General features: G+C 36.4%; 1 protein-coding gene across 1 annotated transcript in view; it reads left to right on the top strand.

Annotated features, from left to right (window-relative positions):
- LOC136244310 (uncharacterized) overlaps positions 1-4,049 on the top strand; it is a 61,413-nt gene extending 57,364 nt beyond the window's left edge. Inside the window, exon 8 of the mRNA XM_066035867.1 lies at positions 3,953-4,049. The gene's annotated coding sequence lies outside the window, so the exon portion shown is untranslated. The remainder of the gene's footprint in view (positions 1-3,952) is intronic.
- Positions 4,050-23,146: the final 19,097 nt, after the last annotated feature.

Raw genomic sequence — 23,146 nt, 5'->3', positions numbered from 1 at the left:
TACCAGAGTTAAAGTGAATATTTTAAATGCTAATGAAACGAATGCTTCTGAATAAAAATATTATGAATATTCGAATATTGAAAATGTATGCATTTGATCAAAAACACTTAAATGTCTCCACTACTGCATTTGTGCTGATCTGTTCATACAACTCATATAAGCTCCTTATTCTGTAAGACAATAACATTACATTTCATTATTTAAAATTTATTGCTTTACCATGTTAAGAATACATCTATAGAATGTCAAATCTGCTCCCACAGCATCGAATACTAATTTATAACAAATAACAAACCATTTGAATGGTTTGTTTAAGCCCTAGTTTTTATTGTTCTTCTTATCTACAGATGCAATGAAGATGATATAAAGACAAACTAGTGCTCTACCAATACAGAAAATACCTACCTATCGGAAAACAAGGCCAATATATATACTAATATAATTTTGTGCTTGCTTACATGTTCATGGCTATATGAAGTTGTAGTATAGTGCCTGTGTTTATTTGCTATAGTGCTTTATAACGAAGTAGATCCTTTTCAAGTTAGGCATGCATGATTGTACTATTTTCTCATTAAGTTTTTTTGGTGACTGTTCTATCAGAGTATCCCGATTATCATGCAAAGTTGCAGTTGCTTAATTTTTAACAAAGCAAATCTTGTACCTTTTATGCTAGAATATGATTTCCAACCTGTTGTCACAAGTTTTGGTAGCATAGCACTTATTATGATGATTATGATGATGATGATTGTCACGAGTAGGTCTTAATAGTAGTGTACTACCTCGCTGATCTGTACCCAAATGGATTAATTATAATATCAGCATTGATTTGATGGAATACTAGAGAAGTTACAATACCATTGGATTACAGATAACTTTTGTAATGCACAATTTTTTTTACTAATAGAACACACATAGAATGTTCTAGAACAATCTAGATTTTCCATTGGTGGATGTATGAAATTATAAACTTTTCTATTGAACTAGAATGTCATTTATAAATTAGTGAGACGAACAGCTGTGATAGCAGCGGCTTGGTGGTTCAGGATTTAGGCGTTTTCAGTTTGGAGGTTTCCCTGGTTCCAACACTGGAAAGTGATTTTTTCAACATTTTTCATTCACCTTTTTTACCCCATGGTGACTGTTCTATTAGAGTATTTCGACCCCGCCATATACAGTTGTTTAGTTTTGTCTTATGATCAATGCAATTTCTTCTAAACCACAAAAAAAGTTTGAGCTATGAATATGATGGTTAATCTATACAAAGTGGATATTTAGCTGGTCAGGTACTCATTTCATTTAGCCAGTCATTTGTTGTGTGAACATTAGGATTTTATCCCTATATTTAAAAAAATATGCTTGTAAGATTCGGAATAGCACTTTTAGGATTAGGAACAGCACCTTAAGATTAGAAACAGCACTCCTATAAATAGGAAAAGCAGCCATATGATTAGGAAAAAGGGCCCATAGGGTTAGGAACAGTGGTCCTAGGGTTAGGTTAGGATTATAGGGTATTGGTTAGATAAAATAGTATTTTACATTAATTTTGTAACATTTAAATCATGCAAAAACAAGAGGAGTTGGCAGCAAGCAGTAGTGGAGAGGTGTTAGGGGGTGATATTCTATACTTAGAGGTTGGTAGTTCAAACCTAGTTCTGAATCAGTCAACCTTTTTTTCATTATTTTCTAACTTTTTAAATTGCAATGACTAGCTAAATATCAACAGCATAACCTATACCCATATCAATTTTTAAGTTATTCCCATAAGAGGTTTACCCTGTAAGTGCGACAACATGTCAGCCTTTTTATGCAAAAAAAATCGTCCATAGCTCTATGACAATTGATCAGATTTATACCAAAATTTGGTATGTGATTGTGCCACAATACGTTTTTAAAGTGTACCAAAGCTCAAGAAAATGGAGCTAATCATTTCCATTTTATAGTAGCTTTGTAAAGTGTACGAAAAGAATAATTTAAGGATTCAGAGCCCCTAAACGAAGAAAGAAGGCCAAATTTTTTAAGGCTCATATTTCACGATTGTGCTTGACAATCTTTCTTAAATTTGGTATGTGGGACGTTAAAGGTAGAGGGTGTTTGCAATATAAAATTGAATCTGATTTGGGAAGGGAGCAAGGAGCTATGTATGCGTGAAAATCATGTTTTGTTTCTTCCTGTCAATATATTTATGGTTTGGCATGTCAGCTTTCTTGGCCACATGACACACTACTGAGTGTCATAATAGAATTTATTAGGCCATACTCTTTTTTTCGCTACTTGGGTGTATTGCATTACATATCATTTATTGAAATGATATGTGACCCGGTCTGCGAAAAGGGCTCTTATAGCCTTTCCAATTGCATATATATGGTAATCCATAACTTGACTGGTGAATATGGTACAAGCCTACAATTTGGTCACTCAACAACCCTAACCTGGCAGTAGCTATGGGTGTAATTACATGATGATAGCTTTAGTAGATTAGGAGTTATGATTAGCCAAACATGGATAATTGGAAAGGCTATAAGAGCCCTTTTCGCAGACCGGGTCACATATGTAATCCATTAAATGATATTCAATGGCAGCCCAAAATGTGATCAATTTGGGACTTGCCATTGCTTTGTTTTCTGCAGCGCTGTAGTGCATGTGTATATTTGTGGCTTTAAAATACAACTATACTAATATGCTCAACTGCTTTAATTGTATTTGTTTGTGTGCTTGTTACATGTGTTTGATTTTCACACTGTAGCTCCTTGTTATTAGAAAGGTTGTTAACATTGATAGTTGATTGAGGTCTGTGAGACAATTTAGTGAAAATTCAGATATGTGGGCTAGATGGTGTCCATGAAAACAATTGTACTATTGACCACTTTTATTTAGGCAAATAATTAGCAGTGGCGGATCTAGATGGGTTTCCGGGGTTTCGACAGAAACTCCCTTTTAAATTAGCTCAGTAGCAGTTTAAATACATAAACATTGTTGTACTGACAATTTGTCATAGCAAACAGCTATATACCACTGTATTTCAGTAGCATGCATGCAGTTGCACTTAGCCAACACCATTTATAGCTATTAAACCCTCAGTAACACTTCACTTTTCATCTCCCACTGCATTAAAAACGATCGAGATACTCTAATAGAGCAGTCAAGTAACTACTCTAATAGAGCAATCAAAGCTACAGCTCAGTCACCATCTTTTCCCTATAGTTAGCTACAGTTTAAAGCATTGCATTTATTGTGATTGCTAACTAAAAGTAGCCTAAAATCCACTCTCGGAGCTTCTAACATCTCAAAATTTTCTCAAGAAATGTCATCAGGTACCTTATACTAACTTTCAGAAACTCCCTTTAAAAAATCCTAGATCCGCCACTGATTAGTACATATATACCTCCATTGTGCATTTGTTACATTTTTCATTTAAGCATATTATCTGTACCTTATGCAATAAAGTTCCAATAGTAGTTTAGGCAGTGGGCATGAGTGTTTTGAAAGTTGCACATAACTTTTCAGTTATTTGCGTGATCCAAATGCAACTTGTCATGTTGTCTTTTTATTCAATAAAATTCAGCTAATTCCAAATTTTTAGGTAATTAAATTTTATTAAAATACATGCTACTTTACAAGTATTGCAAAAAGAAAATATGTTGAGCTCTTTGAACACACATATCTTGGTGATGGTTGGGATGATTTAGCTTCAATTTGTACTGTATCCCACTCTAAGGCTGTTTGCATTTGTTCTCATTTTTCATTACCAAACTACAGATGCTTGAAAATCATGTTTCCTTAGTTTCTGTATAATACACACTTGTATGTCAATACTTGCATTAACTTACCTTGGCTGCATGGCACACTGTTATGTGTCTAACTTTACTTACAATTGTTTTCATTAGGATTAAGCATGTTAGAATAACTTAAATTGTGTGAGTTGTATCATTTCCTCATTTTCCCTATTTTGCAGGACTTGATCTGCACAGATCACATTTTATGTAGTCACACAAATATATGTACTAATGCACACATGTACTGTATTTCTCTGTGATATCTATTGATTAATTATAATTATTTTTTTCATTTCATTATACTTTTGTAAATACATATGCATACATATTTAGTGTAATAGCATTAAACTACTATAATTGGCACAGAAACAAATTAGAGCTATTCCAGTCGTGGGTTTTGCATGAAACTCTTAGTCAATAGCATATTATACATCACATATGCACTCATTTGATGTTGTTTAGCTGTCATGTTAGTGTGCCCATGTTTTCATTTTATTCATAAAACTGTTGCTACATACCAGGGGCAGATCCATACTTATGAATGGGGGGGGGGGGGTCAAAATGAGCTGAGGCATTACATTGTCTGGTTTGGTATGGTGAGACTGAATGAAAAAAAACCTATATCCTGCACACTTGAAAATGATTTGTATGACAATTGATATTGTAACTGATAATCATAATATGTTTGCCATTGTTTGTGGTAAGAGTAGTACCATAAATATATCATATAAAGAAAGCATAATATCCTTGGACCTGGTCTGTTACAATCAACCAATATGTAAATGTAGGCTGCTTCATGCATACAACTAGCTGTTGGTAGTATGCTCACTAAACCCCTCTGTGAGTGTGCATAAAGTTTGTATGAATGTCTGACTCAATACGATAACAGTAGGACAACGTTTGGATGATTAAATAATGTACATTCACATTCAAACAGTGGTGTAATATTGACGATCTATTGCTCAAGGTGTGAGTCTACTATATATCGCATTAATTATGCATTATGCCTTTGGAATTACCAGCCTGCTAATGCAATGATTAGGTTTTATACATTGTACCTGTACATTATACAACAAGTTGTAAGTTATAACAAGGTCCCAGATTGTATCAGATGTATATAACAATCATTTGAACCAGACGGTGATTATTATAGTAAACTCAAATAGCGGTTTTTAATATTATTACAATTCACATTTTCTACCGTGATTGTTATATTTACTAGTTCAAAAAGATAAAATCATGCATTTTGTAGCTAGACTATCAGACTATTATATGTTCATTAAAATAAGTATCATGCTTTCAAGAAGAATTCTTATGCTCACAAGATTTCTGCCATCATTGCTCACTAAAGACTATTTAAGTCAATGAATTGCATCAAACCATGTACATTATTATTTCAGTACAGTGTTCTGTTTGGTTGTTGTATTACAGTATTTTATTTCATAGTGTGCTTCGTCATCGTATCTGACTGCTTTATTAGAGTAACATAGATAGCCTGCTACATAGCCAGATTGGGGATTCTCACTGTCCTGGTCTGGTAGCACAAACACTAAACAAATGGGAACAGGGCAGGGCTATAGTTAGCTGCAGTGAGGATACTTTACAATGATTTCTCAAAAGTGTATCAAGGGTATGTATTGAAATCTAATCTTTAAAAAAATCAACATAATTATATACTCTAATAATTATTTATATAATATAAAAGCAGTCAGATGTATCAAAACTACTTTAATAGAGCGTTCATAATGGAACACAATTTTAAAATGGTATTAGTGAAATGGAGCTAATTAAATCTTGGAATCTGATGAACATCGATATCTAACATGGAAAGAACACTTTATAATGGCTTTATATTTACTACCTAGCTACTTTATTGACGTGCGTTAGATGTTTATCAATCTTGTGAAAAACTCCTCGATATGTGGTATGCCCCTGCTGACCTGTGGTATGCCATAACTTGTTGAATGACCTGTTAATTAACCCTTCGTTTCCCACCAATAGTTTTTGCCATACATTTTTTGACTTCATGATAATATTTATTTTTAGATGAATAGAGACAGCTTTAATAATAACATATATTTTTATTGGATCAGTAACCTCTAAGCAAACTTTAGAAATGAAAATTTCCTTATAAGGATCTAGTACAACAAGGCATTGATTATATTATATATTCCCGCATCTACATCACGACAGTTTTTTCTTTGTAAAACCATCATACAATAATCTTTTGCACTGAATTTTTTCCTTGAATGTTGTAGCTACCCAGCAAACTTGTAGATGTTGTAAATAAACAGAGTGAATCTATTGTAATAAATTCTTACACATTTATTTCCTAAATCTAATTACATCATACTTCTAATTAGATTATTCAATCATCATCCCATTTACACCACTAGTGCATAATTACACTGTGAAAAAAGCTCAAAATAATAAGGTCTATAACACACTGTGAAAAAAGCTCAGAATAATAAGGTATATAACAGTCTTATTATGTTAGTATTGGAATGAAATAGTACAGCATATATTATTAGATTAGGACTTTACTATAACAAGCTTATTGAAATACATTTAAGACAGTCATATATTAGAGATTAAATCACTAGTATACTGCGGTGTATTATCAGACTATACTAAGCCTATTTCAACCATATATTGGCTACTATACTACTGTAATTTTTTACTTTCCTATAATCTGTGGCTACCTTAATTAAATAATTTCTATAATTATATTTGTAATGAATTTAATTCTGTAAATATGTTAAAACCACAATAGGTACAGCTAGTAAATCAATGTCTCCTTGGCCATGGCAGTATCAAATCAATTTCGTCGTTTATCAGTCTTTATCCAACTGCAGCAGGTAAGGCAGTAAATACAATTCACAAGTTCCATTACAAATTACCTGTATTATCATCACTATGTAGAACTCTGTGACAATCTGTTAGTCGTCTGGTAGAACTGTCCCACAGCTCTAATACAAAGATGGTAAATATAATGTGTATTCTGGATAATCGTTGGACTTACAGTTTGTAACAATAAGAATCTCATAAAACCACGACCTTGTCTGGAAACCTAGTATTACCATGTAGAATGGTGGCTAGGTCCCACAACTCTATTAAAGATGGTAAATATAATGCGTATACTGAACAACCATTATACTTACAGTTTGTAACAATCTTTTAAAACTGAGACCGACAATCCATGTACATCTAAGACAAGTCTGATAAGACCAGGTCTCACAACCCTAAATGGAGGCAAACATAATTCATATTCTGGATTATTTGGTGTACTTACAGGTGTTATCAGTGAGTCTAACCAGCAGTGGCGTAGCCAGACTTTTCGCCATGCCTGGGCAATGGGTGGGCAAGCCATTTCCCATGCAACACACGTACACATGCCCATCTTCATATGGACATCAATATAACATTTTTAAAATGCATTAGACTATGTATCGTCCTACACTACTGTATGCAAGATGACTAATATCAACCTAATAGAAGCGAACGCCTAGCTAGCTATTGGCCTTCTAACATATTACATACATCTAGCTACATGTGTCTTAATACCAGACTACAAAGATTCTTGAATTAAAGCACGAGGCGCTCTATCACGTGATGACTATGCTCTGCCACTACAGTTGTTAGCCTAGAAAAGTGGAAACAAAAAGAAAAGAATTGCTGACTGAACAAGTACTCCATACCGTTTGAACTGAGCAGTATCCACACGGATAGATGGGTGCTAATTTCACAAATACCTCTAGACTGCTTTGCCTCCCGAGTTTTGACCACACCAATAGCTACCATGATTACTTAATCCAAATGTAAACCGTCCGGCCAACTATAGTGAAACCAATTCTTTGTCCTTCACTCCTTGCCACAATACTGCGCGGTTTTTTGTAATCATGTGATCTTGCTTCTATTTATTGCCTCCCCTATTTGTGCACAATCAAGTTACTCGTAGGGAAAATCCCTTGGATAACCCCATCTCTGTTTAGGCGAAAATGGCACGGTGAGTGTTGTATAAGTTGTGCAGTGACTAGTTAAGTAAGTTAAACAAAATCTCGAGCTATCCAGCCCACGTCTTTATAATTACTCTAGGAGCTGATGGTGGGGCAAAGAAGTCTGATGCCCGGGCAATGCCCTGGCTTGCCCGGGTTTGGCTACGCCACTGCTAACCAGACATAAAACAGCCACTTAGTATGTGACTTTGTTGGGCTAACGTGTTACGTAAGCTCACAAGAAGCATCTGATACACTCATAACCAAGTCCAAGAATCTTGTAATCACTAAGTACAACTGAAACAAGACTAAATACAATATAATTAGCATACTCTCAGTGAACTTACTTTTGTTAGCAATACGAGCATGGTCAGTGAAATAAGGACAAACAAGACAGAACAGGTTCTTGAAGGCACTCAACTCATTTACAGTGCCAGACAAAGTAGCAGCCGTCAGCTGTTGATAAAAAGTAGTGAAAAACATGAAGAAATGAGACCGGTTCCCAGAAGAAATGAGACCAGTTTCCACAAACCTAAACGAAGGTAAATATAAATTGTATACTGGACACTCTCAGTGTACTTACTTACAGATGTTAGCAATAAGAAGAATCTCCTAGAACTGAGACCAAGTCTGTAATTCCTACCCTATTGAAAAGAAAATGAATAAAAACACAATCAGGCTTAATGCACTTACAGCTGTAAGTAATTAGATGACGTTGAACAACTCCGTGAAAAAAGAACAAAACTGTCCACATATGGTCACTACCAGATTCTTTAAAGGAAGCAGCTGCCATTGAAGGAAACTAACACTGCAGATATTGTACACTGACAGCCTGTAGAACTAAGAGGTTCAACAAGAAACTGTACCTCTGAAGAGATAATATACAAAATCGTAAGAGCAGACCATGCATACTCTTACCGTTGATGGCTGATGAACTGTGTCCACTCGTCATCCGCCATAAGCTGAGATATAACAGGATATAAAACATGTAATACGTACACAGCAACACCAAAGTTGAATCATTTGCAGGCCATTGTCATACAATACACAATAAACAATTTAATACGGCTAAACCTATCGTACAAGCTATCATTTTAGTCTAATACTTACTCATCTAGAGCTGTTTTTGATTGCTCCCATCGAAGGAATTGTCCACTTGGCCGCGCCACTTCACCACTACAGCCAGCAGGGATGTACAGTTGTGGTCCATAACTATCATCGTGGCTCATTGGACGATGGCGCCGATCGGGTACACTCTCTCCACGAGATACACCGTCGTATCACTCACATTTACAACCTCTGATACAACAATAGCGACAAAGATGGCGACTTAATTACATCAGTAATACGCATGTGCTCCCCTTCAATTTTAAAACAAGCATTACTACGAACTTTTGCAGCTCTGCTAACTGTGCAAGAAACTCTAGATTTGTATGGCTCTTAGATTGAATAATTAATTTTACTGGTATTATATGCTTTCATAGGCGGCGGAAAGGGGGGGGCTAGGGGGCTAAAGCCCCCCCTCGGTCTGCTGAGGGGGGGCTTAGCCCCCCCTCAGAATGATATCAAACCGAAATGATCTTTCTTGGAGTGGGGCTGAAAACCGTGATAAAGATCGAGATACTCTAATAGAGCAGTCACTCTAATAAAGTAGTCAGTGTGTAGCGAGCTATGAAAGGATTTTTATGTAGTTTATCAGCTAGAAATGGTAGCTGGTGAGGTGGAAAGCTCTTGTCAGTTGGTTGCGACCTTTTTTTTTTTTTTTTTTTTTTTGGTCTTCCCTTACCAAACTATAGAAATAAGTCTGGGTCAGCCCAGCCCCCCCTCATATCAACTACTTCCTCCGCCGCTGTATGCTTTGCTATATGAAAATGTGTGCGTATGAAATTATCACAACAAACTGAAGCTAGTTAGCTAGCTATAGTGATTAACAGAAGTGTAGCTACTTATTGTAAAATCATCATGACTTCGTTTGGTACAGTAAAAAAAACCTTAAGGCACATGAGATGGTGATAATGAGATGGTGAAGCTAAAAATGAGACAATAATGAGATCTGATGGTGAAGCTAAAAAGTTATCACATTTAGTTAAGTAAACAAAGCCATACAAAGAATGTGTATTAAACTAAAGCATAATCTGTTTCCCATAATATAAGATGGGGTTTACACTAAAGTATAAGATAGTTAGTATAATGCAAGGCTATACTGAGATTATTTGTATAGTTTAAGCCATTAGATATACCATATTATATTCCTCTTTTTTCACAGTGACAATTTTAGACAAGCATTACTACGAAGTTTTGCAGGTGTGCTAACTGTGCAAGAAAATCTAGATTTTTATGACTCTTAGATTGAATAATTAATTTTTCTGGTATTATATGCTTTGCCATATGAAAATGTGTGCGTATGAAATTATCACAACAAACTGAAGCTAGTTAGCTAGATATAGTGATTAACAGAAGTGTAGCTACTTATTGTAAAATCATCATGACTTTGTTTGGTACAGTAAAAAAAATCTTAAGTCACATGGGATGGTGATAATGAGATGGTGAAGCTAAAAATAAGACAATAATGAGATCTGATGGTGAAGCTAAAAAGTTATCACATTTAGTTAAGTAAACAAAGCCATGCAAAGAATGTGTAGTAAACTAAAGTATAATCTGTTTCCCATAATATAAGATGGGGTTTATACTAAAGTATAAGATAGTTAGTATAATGCAAGACTATACTGAGATTATTTGTATAGTTTAAGCCATTAGATATACCATCTTATATTCCTCTTTTTTCACAGTGTTATGTAGAGAAGTGTGCTAAAAATTTGGTGATGATACCCACAACTATACAAGAGTTATAAGGTTATAAGCAAGAAGTGTAATTGTTTGGTTAAAGGAATATGGGAAACGAAGGGTTAAATGATGGGGTGTAGTTTGTGCCTACATGCATGCCCTGTTTTCACAGGCCTGGTCACATTTTAAGGAGGTTACCCTTTAACAGAGATGGAAAAAAAAAGGTACAGGTATATATACTTCAGCAGAAACCGTCCTCTACAGAGAGGTTAATAATGCTGTATTAATGCACAGTGCCTGTAGGAATTGGTGGGTGGGGGTGTTCAAAGAATTACACAGTCAAAGATGCCATAGATAGCTACTATAGCTAGGTTCAGTGCATTTGATAAATGCATCTCAGTTAGATACTCTCTCTTACTACTCAGTATATTATTAACTCTTGGTATTGCTGAACCCAAACCCTAACCCTAATTGTGGACTACTAGATGGTGAGGATTGGTTCTGAATAGTACACGGCACGTTAACGCTCTCTCCTATCCATGGAACCTATTCTCTTTAATTTTATAAGTGGACCCAAAAAAATTGGCCCGTTCCGAATTTTTTTTTGGGCACACTTTCGACTTAGAAAATTTTCACGCATTACTTTTTCCGGATAATGTTGTGCATGTAACACCGGATATTAATTTTGTGAGTTTATTGAGGAGTCCATAGACAGAGACTTGGTTCACAGTGCCTCATTGTCGTGTTCTCCGCCAGGTTAACAGCAGAAAAGAAGGGCGAAATGGTTTTAGGGGAAAGGTGGTTTTTCACAGCCTGCCTCAACTGATTTGTCAATGGCGTCTCGCATTTTAAGGGCTACCCGGCAGTATTTGATTCAGCGAAACTGATTAACATGTGAGTATGAAGCAGCTTGTGTATTCACTAAATAAATGGACCGAAGATTAATGTACTATCTTGCCTCATTAATGATGCCGGGGGTTCACTGAACAGGAATCATTCAGTATGAATTCTGGCACTAGATAACTGAACCATAGGGTTTTTAGTATCTATAACTGAACAAGGGATAGTCACTACCTAACAGTATGGACCTGTAAAACCCTCTGTCACCGGGATCAAGATGTTTGATTAAGGCCAGGGAAACTTGATTAATTGTTTCTCGGCAACCCTGCCTGCATCTCTTTTTACCCCACCGCATCTAATTTCATTGTTGCTGTTATCAATCGCGTGCATTTGATGCAAAGAAGGCTGGCTATCATTCTATAGCACAGCAAATGTTACTTGCACCTCAGATACGGTGGTAAAACATTAGTACTAGTTCTTAAAAGGCTTTAGCTAACCTTTATAGTAACAAACAGCTTGATTTGGAATATTTTCTTTAATAATGAATAATGAAAAATGACCTCCCACCTGCATGGAAATCCAAATTTTTGTGGATGTGAAACAAGTAATCAAGTTTTCCTGGCCTAATTGTAATATCATTTGAATATGGGCCTCGTTTGCTTTACTTAGTAGTGTGGAAGCATATTGTTTTGGTGGACGTCTTGATTGCTTGCAAACTAACCTCTTGATTGCTTGGTTAAATTTTAATACTGTTTGCGGGTGGTTTTATAGGAGTTATTGGTGTAGTAACTGTACCTGAACAAGCAGTTGTATTTTTGATTGAGTGTTGTCTTATTACTTGTTCAGAAAGAATTACAAAGGCATGATATTATGTGTTTGTTATTCTATTGTCGTAAAAACTAACTTCAACTTCTTACATACTGTTACCTGTTTCAATCATATGTAGCGCTGTTACAATAGGAAGTAACGTTTCCCAGCATTTGCTGAGCCCTACAGAGATGGCAGCTGATTTTATGTTATGTTATAGCTATTACATTATTATTACTTCATGTATGTAATGATGTGGTAATCACTTTGTGTGATGATCTGTGATCACATGTGTATTGAGTGTGGTGTTCTTAATTTGTAGGTGGATTCACTTCAACAACTTCAAGATCACAAAGTGTTTTCACAAAACCAACATCTAAACAAGAGCGAGTCCATATAGCTGTATTCTCACAGTGATCATGTGCAGCTAAGATGACTTTGAGACAGGAACAAACTTCAACAAAGACAATAGTTTGGCTTTACTTGACTAAACACTCAAGTGTAAAGATATAGTACTTTTTATGTATACTATAAGGACACTGGTATGTTGTGATGTATTGGAAAGCACAAATATTTGTTGATGGGCTATGGTCTATTGTATATAATTTTTATTATATTGCCCTGTTTGAGAAGTTGGTTTAGTCTTATTACTCCAGTGCAGCCAATTGTACTTTTGCTGTGTTGTACGTATGCCCACCTCATTGCACACTATGCTAGCTCAGTTCCACCTTGTAGTCTGTATCTAATGCTAGTCTATCACAAAATCATAATTTAGAAGGTTGATACAGAGTATTTCCAATCCCTGCATTATCCAGTGGTGAATGAGTAGTGTGTAATTGAGTAAGTTTTACTCAGTAAGATATAGCTAGTACTGGGACTGAATATAAAAATCCACACCTAAAGGCTATGTAGTAAGTGTAGAGCAAGTTATTTGCTACAAGTGTTTAACTAATGTGGTAAACTTGTTTAATGAACTTGCAATTGTATAAGCAGTATTTTAGTTACTTACCTGATTGTACTTTTTTTTGATAATGTCTTGTCCTTTTGTGTGTTTTGATGGCTATAAAGGAAGTTATTCACATTCCATGCTATTAATTATAGTGCATTGTTGTGTCAGCTATAGTGGATGCTTTATGGTGTTACCGTATATATCTCTTGTTGTCCAACTAATTGTACCCAAAAACAATGTGGGAGATAGAAAAGAAAGTTATGAGATCTACTCTACCACAGCTATGCACAATTGGTATTAGTTCTCAGATATCATAGTCTACGAACATAAATTTTGGCATTTGAAATTTCAGTAAATTTCAAAGTACACTTTTTCATTATAGGCATGTTTGAACTTGAAGAGCTACTAGTGGTATCTATTGGTATTTTCCTTGGAGGTCACCTTGTCAAGAAACTTACTGTAATGTGGAACCACACCCACACTAAAGAATGTGGTTTGGGGTCTTTAGTGATATGTGTGTGGTACTACACCCACATTGCATGCTGCACACTTATGGGAATTGTAGGCAACTAGTCTGTATGACATCAAGCAAGGGTGCAATGACCACTTATGGGAATTGTGGGTTGTTGCAGCTGCCTAGCTGGGTTAGACTTTCATGGAGCCACACCCACTCACCAATCATTGACTATGAGTGTTAAAATATTGTTAGGTATTTGTAGCTACTCATTTATTTCCCTTGCAGACAACTGTGTAGGTAATATCCTATACTATGAATGTAGAACGAACTAACAAAGCTTGGAAGTGTGGACATTGTACCAAAAAGACTATAATTATAGCTCTTGATGCCCACCTCAAATTTCTATTTGGGTTGGTGGGTCAACTGGATCAGCAGTACTGAACCATTTACAACCGTCATTTGCATTATATTATGCGTCTGAAGAAGTGCTAAATGGAATATCACATAAGTACTGTAAAACCTGCACTCTCCACTACAAATTTAACCTTACAATGGAACATTTTTGTTGTTCCTATAGAATGCAATTTAAAAGACAGCCTCCTTGTAGCTATCAGTAAAGTTGGTCTCAAATTGTCCATTACATAGAGGTTCAACTTGTTAAGGTGGCTCGGAACAGTTTTCATAAGGTTTCAACAGTGTTTTACAAGCAATTACATTAGCTATGAGGCTTAAATATAATCATTACTGACGAGACTGTGGTTGACCACCAGTTCCTGTCATTTGCAAATGAATATAATTATGTTGCATAAGCACACATCGTCACAGCATTTAACAAGATCACCGCGCACTAATATTACAAGCCTCCACACAAAAATGAATTAGTTGCCGGTTTTTCAAGATACGACTGTCGAATTTTGGATGGGAAAGCAGTAGTAAATAAGCTGCAATTGTGCGGAAGCCAATTTTTAATATTTGCTTCTGCCTGGCAGTGGCGAATTTAAAAAAAACCCATTTCAAATCTGTGTGTGACATGGGTAGAATTAACGCGTGAACTAAAGACCTGGTAGGAAAAGTAGCTCCGCACAATGATAGATAATCACGTAAATAGTGTCTAACAGCGAATCCAGCCTCATAGCTCCAAGCGCGAAGGAAGAGTTCACTCTGAAGGGCTAAATATGTAACTTGCACTACACGCATCCCAGAGAGCTCCTGTTTGTTGTAAATGGTAGAGAACAAATTGCTTCATAGATTTCTGTTAGTACAATACACTTCATGAAGATAATTTGCTTGTTTTAGGCCCTGTAAATTTCATGGTGAAGCCATACGGAAACTGTTCCCAGCCACCTTAAGGCATACATGCACTAAGTCATTAAAAGTTCCAAGTGTGCTTGATTCATATTATTACTGCTCCTGTACAGGAAACAGCACAGAGACAAAAATATTTGTCTATAGTGAATCCCTTTAAGATCAGGAATTTGTTTGGTCGTTTATATAAGATGTACTAAATTAGTGACCCTATTGATGAGGTGGCCTTTAGCACTGTGATTTACAATATCATAATGGTTATTACACTACTACTGGGTAGAAATGAAACACACAGTTTAGGCATAAGTCAGAGATGACTACAAGTGGAATATACATGCTGAATTAAGCGTTATGTACAATTCCCAAATAATAAGTGCAGCTTTGATAGCTAGATTGGACCTTGAGTGAGCAGGTTTTGCATAAAAGTTTGAGAACTGTAATAGAAGAACAGTCACTCATGATGAACTATGTATCATGACAAGTAGATATAAAGAAAGCTTCCTTTATTGATCAAGTGTAGTATGTGCGAAAGTAAAATTTTAGTCATTTTGGCTTTCTGTTTAATGTTGGGCTTAATGCCTGCTCAAGTACTGGCCACTTTGAATTTTACATTAGTGTCATCAGTTTGGTCCTAAAGAAAGTAGCTGCTGGCCTACTACTAACGAGGTGGCCACATTAACAAACAATAAATCAATGAGATGTTATAGGAAATAGATCTGGGTTGCATGATTGTGGCCCACTGTAATGAGGTGGTTGCTAAGTGAGGTTTCACTGTACTACAGCTGTTGATATATATAGGACCTAGACAGATGTCCTCCAAAAACAGGGTGCCTACAATCCAGAGGAGTTTCATCATGATTGAGTCATATACGTAGAATTATTTATCTATTATTATTCACTTTTGCTGTTATGATAGCCTGTAAAGTAACCCCTATAGTCACCCGTTTAAAAGGTCAACAATTTGTGTAATTACATCTGTGCCTCTGTAGACATGCATACATGATTCCTGCACACTACATGACTTGCTGTACTAGTGGGTAATTTTCGCTTTACCACAAATTACCTGTTATTGCAGATTTACCCATTGTTTTGTATGAATTTTAAAAAAAATGAACATGCACAGGTCAGTTTTTCAAATGGCCATGTTTGTATAAAGGTACACAATGCACTACAGAGTGTCAAAAAATGCTTACATTTGTGCAGTGAGCCCTCTATAGTTGTAATGCTTGCAGAGTTTTACAAGTAAGAAGTAGGTATCAAACAGACGATGGAAATGCCATCAGTTGAGACTACACATTGGAAATACACCAGAATCCTTTTCAAAATCAGGCATAGCCTAGCTGTTGTGACATGTAGTGTGATAATGGATAGTGGTAGCAGTGGCGGATCTAGGATTTTTAAAAGGGGGTTTCTGAAAATTGGCATAGCTAAATAAGGCATCTGATGACAATTCTCCGGAAAATTGTGAGATTTTAGAAGCTCAGAGATCAGATTTAGGCTATTTTCATAAATTCAATACTTTAAACTGTAAATAGTTACTATATACTATATACTATAGCTAACTAATATGGTGACTACAAGCTGTAGTTTTGATTGCTCTATTAGAGTAGTCACTTGACTGCTCTATTAGAGTATTTCGATCGTTTTTAATGCAGTGGGAGATGAAAAGTGAAGTGTTGCTGATGGTTTAATAGCTATAAATGGTGTTAGTTAAGTGCAACTGCATGCATGCTACTGGTATATAGTTGTTTGCTATGACAAATTGTCAATACAACAATGTTTATGTAATGCCACTATAAGCTAAATTTAAAAGGGGGTTTCGACAAAACCCATCTGGATCCGCCACTGGGTAGTGACCTGCCCACCCGCACTAGAATTTTTTGATGAAAACAGAAATTCACATAATAAACCAATTGTTGCCATCTTAACTCACAGTCTAGTAAAGCCAAACTACTGAACAAATACCATCTTTGTTCCTGTCTCAAAATCATTGACGTCATCTTAGCTGCACGTGATCACTGTGAGAATACAGCTATATGGACTCGCTCTTGTTTAGATGTTGGTTTTGTGAAAACACTTTGTGATCTTGAAGTTAGTGTTGCACCGATATGCATATTTTCACTTTTACCGATACCGATGTTTCACTCATTCCTGTAGCCGATATGCCGATATTTACCGATATTCTTCTATTCTGTAGGTCAGGGGAGAAGGAGCAAAAATCATCTAAAGTTTATGTGCGTATATAACATAATTTAATTACTTGCGTGGGCGGCCAATTCTACAATGTTTGCTACCAGTGTGCCACTAACCCCTTACATGGAAATGAAAGCCAAGTAGTTATAAAACACCTAAGTCAGCTTCTCAAACGGAGTTTTGGTGGGATTCCAGACCCTTTCCAAATAGTGATTGGTTGATTGCGTGGGCGGCCGATAAATATACACAGCCTATTATAGCCTTGCAGCCACACTATTCACACATAAACAAGCCTAAATAGTTATAAACAGGTACAGCAAATAAATGTTTACCACTTACCACTGCATTCACTGCTTTCTTTTAATTCTGTCACATGTTTATTACTGTCGTTAATGATTGATTGTGGGTTTAGGTTATCGGCAAATAACTTCCTCTTTGTAGCCGATACCGATACTTGCAAAATCACCTTATATCGGCTGTTACCGATTATTCAACCGATTATCGGTGCAACTCTACTTGAAGTTGTTGAAGTGAATCCACCTACAAATTAAGAACACCACACTCAATACACACGTGATCACAGATCATCACACAAAGTGATTACCATATCATTACATACATGAAGTAATAATAATGTAATACCTATAACATAACATAAAATCAGCTGCCATCTTTGTAGGGCTAAGTGACAAACGCTGGGAAACGTTACTTCCTATTTACATATGCAGGACTCAACCCAGATTTTTAAGTTGGGAAGGGCAATTTAAGCCATTTCCGATTCTAGGGGGGATCTGGGGGCATGCTCCCCAGGAAAATTTTGAAAATTAGAGATGTAAATATACTCAATTTTGGTGAAATTTACTGTGATGCCATTGAATATTAACCATTCGATTATACAAATTTGGGTTCAACTAAACCTTTTCATTTCTCAAGGCTTTATGTATAAACCTAGGGAGGCAATAGCTAACCCAGGGGGAGGGAGGTTGGAGTTGGGCCCCCCTACATTAACCCCTGATATAATTGAGATACTGTAGGGCAAGAAATTTTCGTGGGATACAAATTTTTGTGGATTTTGTGGGCATCTTATCCACGAAAATTAAATATTAAGTAGTTCCTATACAAGTTGTATGGCGATCGATGTCTAAACCACGAAAATTACTGGTTTTACCACATTTTAGCAATCCAAGAAAATTTAGTACCACGAAAATTTCTTGCCCTACAGTAGGTATCAGTCTGTAAGAAGTTGAAGTTAGTTTTTATGGCAATAGAATAACAAACACATATCATGCCTTTGTATTTCTTTCTGAACAAGTAATAAGTCAAAAATACTACTGCTTGTTCAGGTACAGTTACTACACCAATAACTCCTATAAAACCACCCGCAAACAGTATTAAAATTTAACCAAGCAATCAAGAGGTTAGTTTGTAAGCAATCAAGACGTCCACCAAAACAATATGCTTCCACACTACTAAGTAAAGCAAACGAGGCCCATATTCAAATGATATTACAATTAGGCCAGGAAAACTTGATTACTTGTTTCACATCCACAAAAATTTGGATTTCCATGCAGGCGGGAGGTCATTTTTCATTATTCATTATTAAAGAAAATATTCCAAATCAAGCTGTTTGTTACTATAAAGGTTAGCTAAAGCCTTTTAAGAACTAGTACTAATGTTTTACCACCGTATCTGAGGTGCAAGTAACATTTGCTGTGCTATAGAATGATAGCCAGCCTTCTTTGCATCAAATGCACGCGATTGATAACAGCAACAATGAAATTAGATGCGGTGGGGTAAAAAGAGATGCAGGCAGGGTTGCCGAGAAACAATTAATCAAGTTTCCCTGGCCTTAATCAAACATCTTGATCCCGGTGACAGAGGGTTTTACAGGTCCATACTGTTAGGTAGTGACTATCCCTTGTTCAGTTATAGATACTAAAAACCCTATGGTTCACTTATCTAGTGCCAGAATTCATACTGAATGATTCCTGTTCAGTGAACCCCCGGCATCATTAATGAGGCAAGATAGTACATTAATCTTCGGTCCATTTATTTAGTGAATACACAAGCTGCTTCATACTCACATGTTAATCAGTTTCGCTGAATCAAATACTGCCGGGTAGCCCTTAAAATGCGAGACGCCATTGACAAATCAGTTGAGGCAGGCTGTGAAAAACCACCTTTCCCCTAAAATCATTTCGCCCTTCTTTTCTGCTGTTAACCTGGTGGAGAACACGACAATGAGGCACTGTGAACCAAGTCTCTGTCTATGGACTCCTCAATGAACTCACGAAGTTAATATCCGGTGTTACATGCGCAACATTATCCGGAAAAAGTAATGCGTGAAAATTTTCGAAGTCGAAAGTTGGAAAGTGTGCCCAAAAAAAAAAATTCGCCCGTTCCGTTCCATTCCTGATTCCGGTTCCGGTTACATTTACTGAGCGCTATAATTGGGCGTGTGCATGCATCTTATCGTGCGTGTTTTTCTCTTGTTTGCTAAGTCCTTTACAGTACATCTGTAGCTGATTACGTGTAGGAGGATACATCAATCACTTGGAACTAAAAATCGTTTCTGGCACTCATCGATCTGTGGATCTCGGTGGATTTACACCGTACAGTAGCAGCTACCGTCGTATTGAGACAAGTTCGTTCAGGAGAACACATCGCTTGGTTCAGGTATGGCACTAAACGTATATTTGTACCCAATATAGTCTAGTTTAGATGATAGCATAAATAATTATCGGATACTGGGCACGTTTGTAGCTATCTCGGCCGATTTGGATTTGTGATGTGTAACTGTGATAGTAAACAATTGTCCCTTGCCAAATCCAGTGTGTATATCCCAGCGATTTTGCACTTCAACAGTAACAGACAACGAATTACAACTTGCTTTTAAACTTGATTACGTTTTGCCTTTCAAGTATGCTTTTTAAGCACTAGGTGTTATTTAAATAGAGATATCCCAATAATCAATAGACCAATGTACATTTCTATTAGGGAGCATCTCCAAACTGACTTTGGTATGCTTAATGTCACAATGACATTAAGTTTAGACTCCCCCCCCCCCCCCCCCCTTAGCATCACACTATAAAAATAATGTACTGACAAACCAGCACATGAAAACTTACAGTAGCCTTTCACTTCACTGAATTTTTCCATTCCTCAAGTTTTCGTTTTGTAGCTACATTGATATTGTCATGGGCTGAACCCTCCCTTAATGTTATTATGGCAATATAAGTGTATCGAAATCAGTTTGGAGATGTCCCATTACTTGTATAAGAAATGTTGCGATGGCACACCCACTATTTTTAATGATGACAACTGTAGTTCTATATGTAATTTTGTGGGTAGCAAACACTGGCAGAGTTGGGGTCGTTACACTAAAAATGTAACTAGTTACATATTACTCGTTACTTTTACACGATGTAGCGCGCTACAGTTACATATTACGTACCGAAAAAGTAGCGAGCTTGGTAGCGAGTTACATAATATTACTCGCTACTCTGAAGGCTGTAACTAGTAATAATATTACTTACATTTGTTCGTTACAAACTATAAAGTAAGCCCAACCTTCTAAATTCAAGCTACCGGCAGCCTAAAACTACAAATGGCACGAGAGAAACACGTGTAGTTCAGCCACAAATACATACTTTGTTGTTGTATCTTGGCTTCAAGGGAACTCACCATACACTATCATTCTTTGTCCATGCCTACAACGCTAGCTCTAGTCTTGTCTACACCCACAATGCAATCAATAACGTGCCTGGATACAATGTGCCTTAAAAGGAAGTAACGCGCGTGTTTCATTCATTACAATTTGCGGATGTTATATCCGTTATATGTGACCGGGCCTGCGAAAACAGGGCATGTGGGCACAAACTACATCCCATTGCTCTACAGCTCATATCTCTGTACTGGAAAAGTATATTTCTATTCTGTAACTTGCATCATGATGCCACTTAAATGCTTACTAAGAGGTGAAAATTTCAATGCCATAGCATAATGGTACAAAACATTATGAGTGATGAAAATGTGAAAAAGTAGGCAAAAATCATGTGCCCACATGCCCTATTATCGCAGGCCCGGTCACATATATTACTCGCTACTTTGTCCTGTAACACGGTATATTACTTGTTACTGTAAAAGTAATGTTATTACGTAATGCGTTACATTTGTAACGCGTTACCCCCAACTCTGAACACTGGCTACTACTACATGTTACTGTAGATCTCAAAAGTCAGTTATGCTGCTTACCATGTAGCTAAAGAAATCTTTCCATCACATATACATGGTCTACTATAGGTAAGTGCCAGACACTCAGGAATTTATATCTTATCAACCAGCTTGTTGCTCCTTGTAGCAGCTGCAGCTGACATACAGTACTTTGACTAGTCATTAGTTGTGTAAGTTTTACAAATTAAGCCATTTTAATCTCTTACTACCCCTTGCATTCTTCCGACCCTTACTTAGGACCAGGCTTCATTTATTTGATCCAAGTTTTATTGGCCATTCACATAATCTGTCATTTATACATTATTAGTTGGGCACAGTGATTAGCTTCAACCTTTCCAGAAGTCCATCATAAGCAAATGGGTTATCAGGATTGGCTATAATACAGGGTAGGGTAACCTGAGTATAAAGGTAACCTGAAAGAAAAGTAAGTGATCTTTGAAAATAAATCCATGAAAATCTTGATCGACAAAAATTATGCACCTACGTATATAGTAAATTAAACATGTGATTTGACACATCACAATCAGTGGGGATTATAATGGTCAGACAGCTGAGCATACAAGGCTTCTATTTGTCCTAACAAACAAATTTAAGTCGGACAATGATTGTCCGTTCACATGACAACTTACCTCCTACTCTTATATATAGAAGTTATAAACCAACCTAGCTAGAGCAGTAGCAATAATATATACCTAGTGAGTTATCTAGCCATTGTACACAGCCATTGTACACAGCCAAATTCTTGGGACTGAAGCAGGTATGGACGGGAACAAAAAGTGGGATGGAAGTGACCAATAGAAAATGGCTAATAAAAGCTCATTATCCAACTAAATGCCACCAAATTATCCTTCTTTGCGCTGTTTGAATTGTAGTGTTGCTGGATTATTCCACTAAACGACCAAAGTGCTGTAATAGAGCAGTCGAATATATATATATATTTTTGCCACAATTATGTATATGTGACCAGATTTGCGAAAAGGTACCTTTTCCACACATTTTACATATCAGCAAACAAGATTTTATAACAGTTGACTTCTTACTCTGATTATGTTGCTTTTTGTATCATAATGTAGCCAGATAATGTAGCTTTACACATGTAAAATTTCAGGTAATTATATGCCATGGTAAAAAAGTTATGAAGTTTCAAAGTTCATAGAATAGGTCAAATTTTGTGTGTGAAAAAGGTACCTTTTCGCAAATCCGGTCACATATAGCAACTGAACTAGTACTGCAATTTTCAAAACAGACTTAAATAGTTAAATAACTACTTTGACAAAGGTAAAATGTTTAGAAAGGATATTTATAAGACAGTGGCTCAGCTGCAGAGCTTTGGAATGCTGCACCACAGCCTCAGGATTGCTGAGAAGTTACACTGTACATGTTGTTATTATTTGACGGGCTGGCAAAATCACATTGCCAGGGCTAGCTAGGCTGTATGCCTATATCCTGATAGCTTCCAGTGATTATTCTAATCATTGCTTTGTTTTTCTAGTTGGTTGCATGGTTGTCATATTTTGCTGTATGTTATATGCAAGCAATAGTCAGAAGTCTATTTGTCTGTATGTTTGTGCCATTATTTCATTTGTGTGTGCAACTATTATTTGGAAGGGACAATAACTATGGTGTATGCATGAGCCCTACAGCTGTGTCTTCACATTTCTCAGTCCTCTACTCATGTGCTACTTCAGTTTATATACCTATTTGAAGTAAAAGACATTAATGCATTTACGTATTTGCCTATCTAAGCATCTAACCAAGATTTCCCTGGGAGAACTTCCATTTCTTGCGATGCCTGACCGTTTTAGGCTCA

Source organism: Dysidea avara, chromosome 2 (assembly GCF_963678975.1).
Source record: "Dysidea avara chromosome 2, odDysAvar1.4, whole genome shotgun sequence".
In the NCBI taxonomy this organism is placed as follows: domain Eukaryota; kingdom Metazoa; phylum Porifera; class Demospongiae; order Dictyoceratida; family Dysideidae; genus Dysidea; species Dysidea avara.
This window is presented reverse-complemented; position numbering and strand designations above follow the sequence as displayed.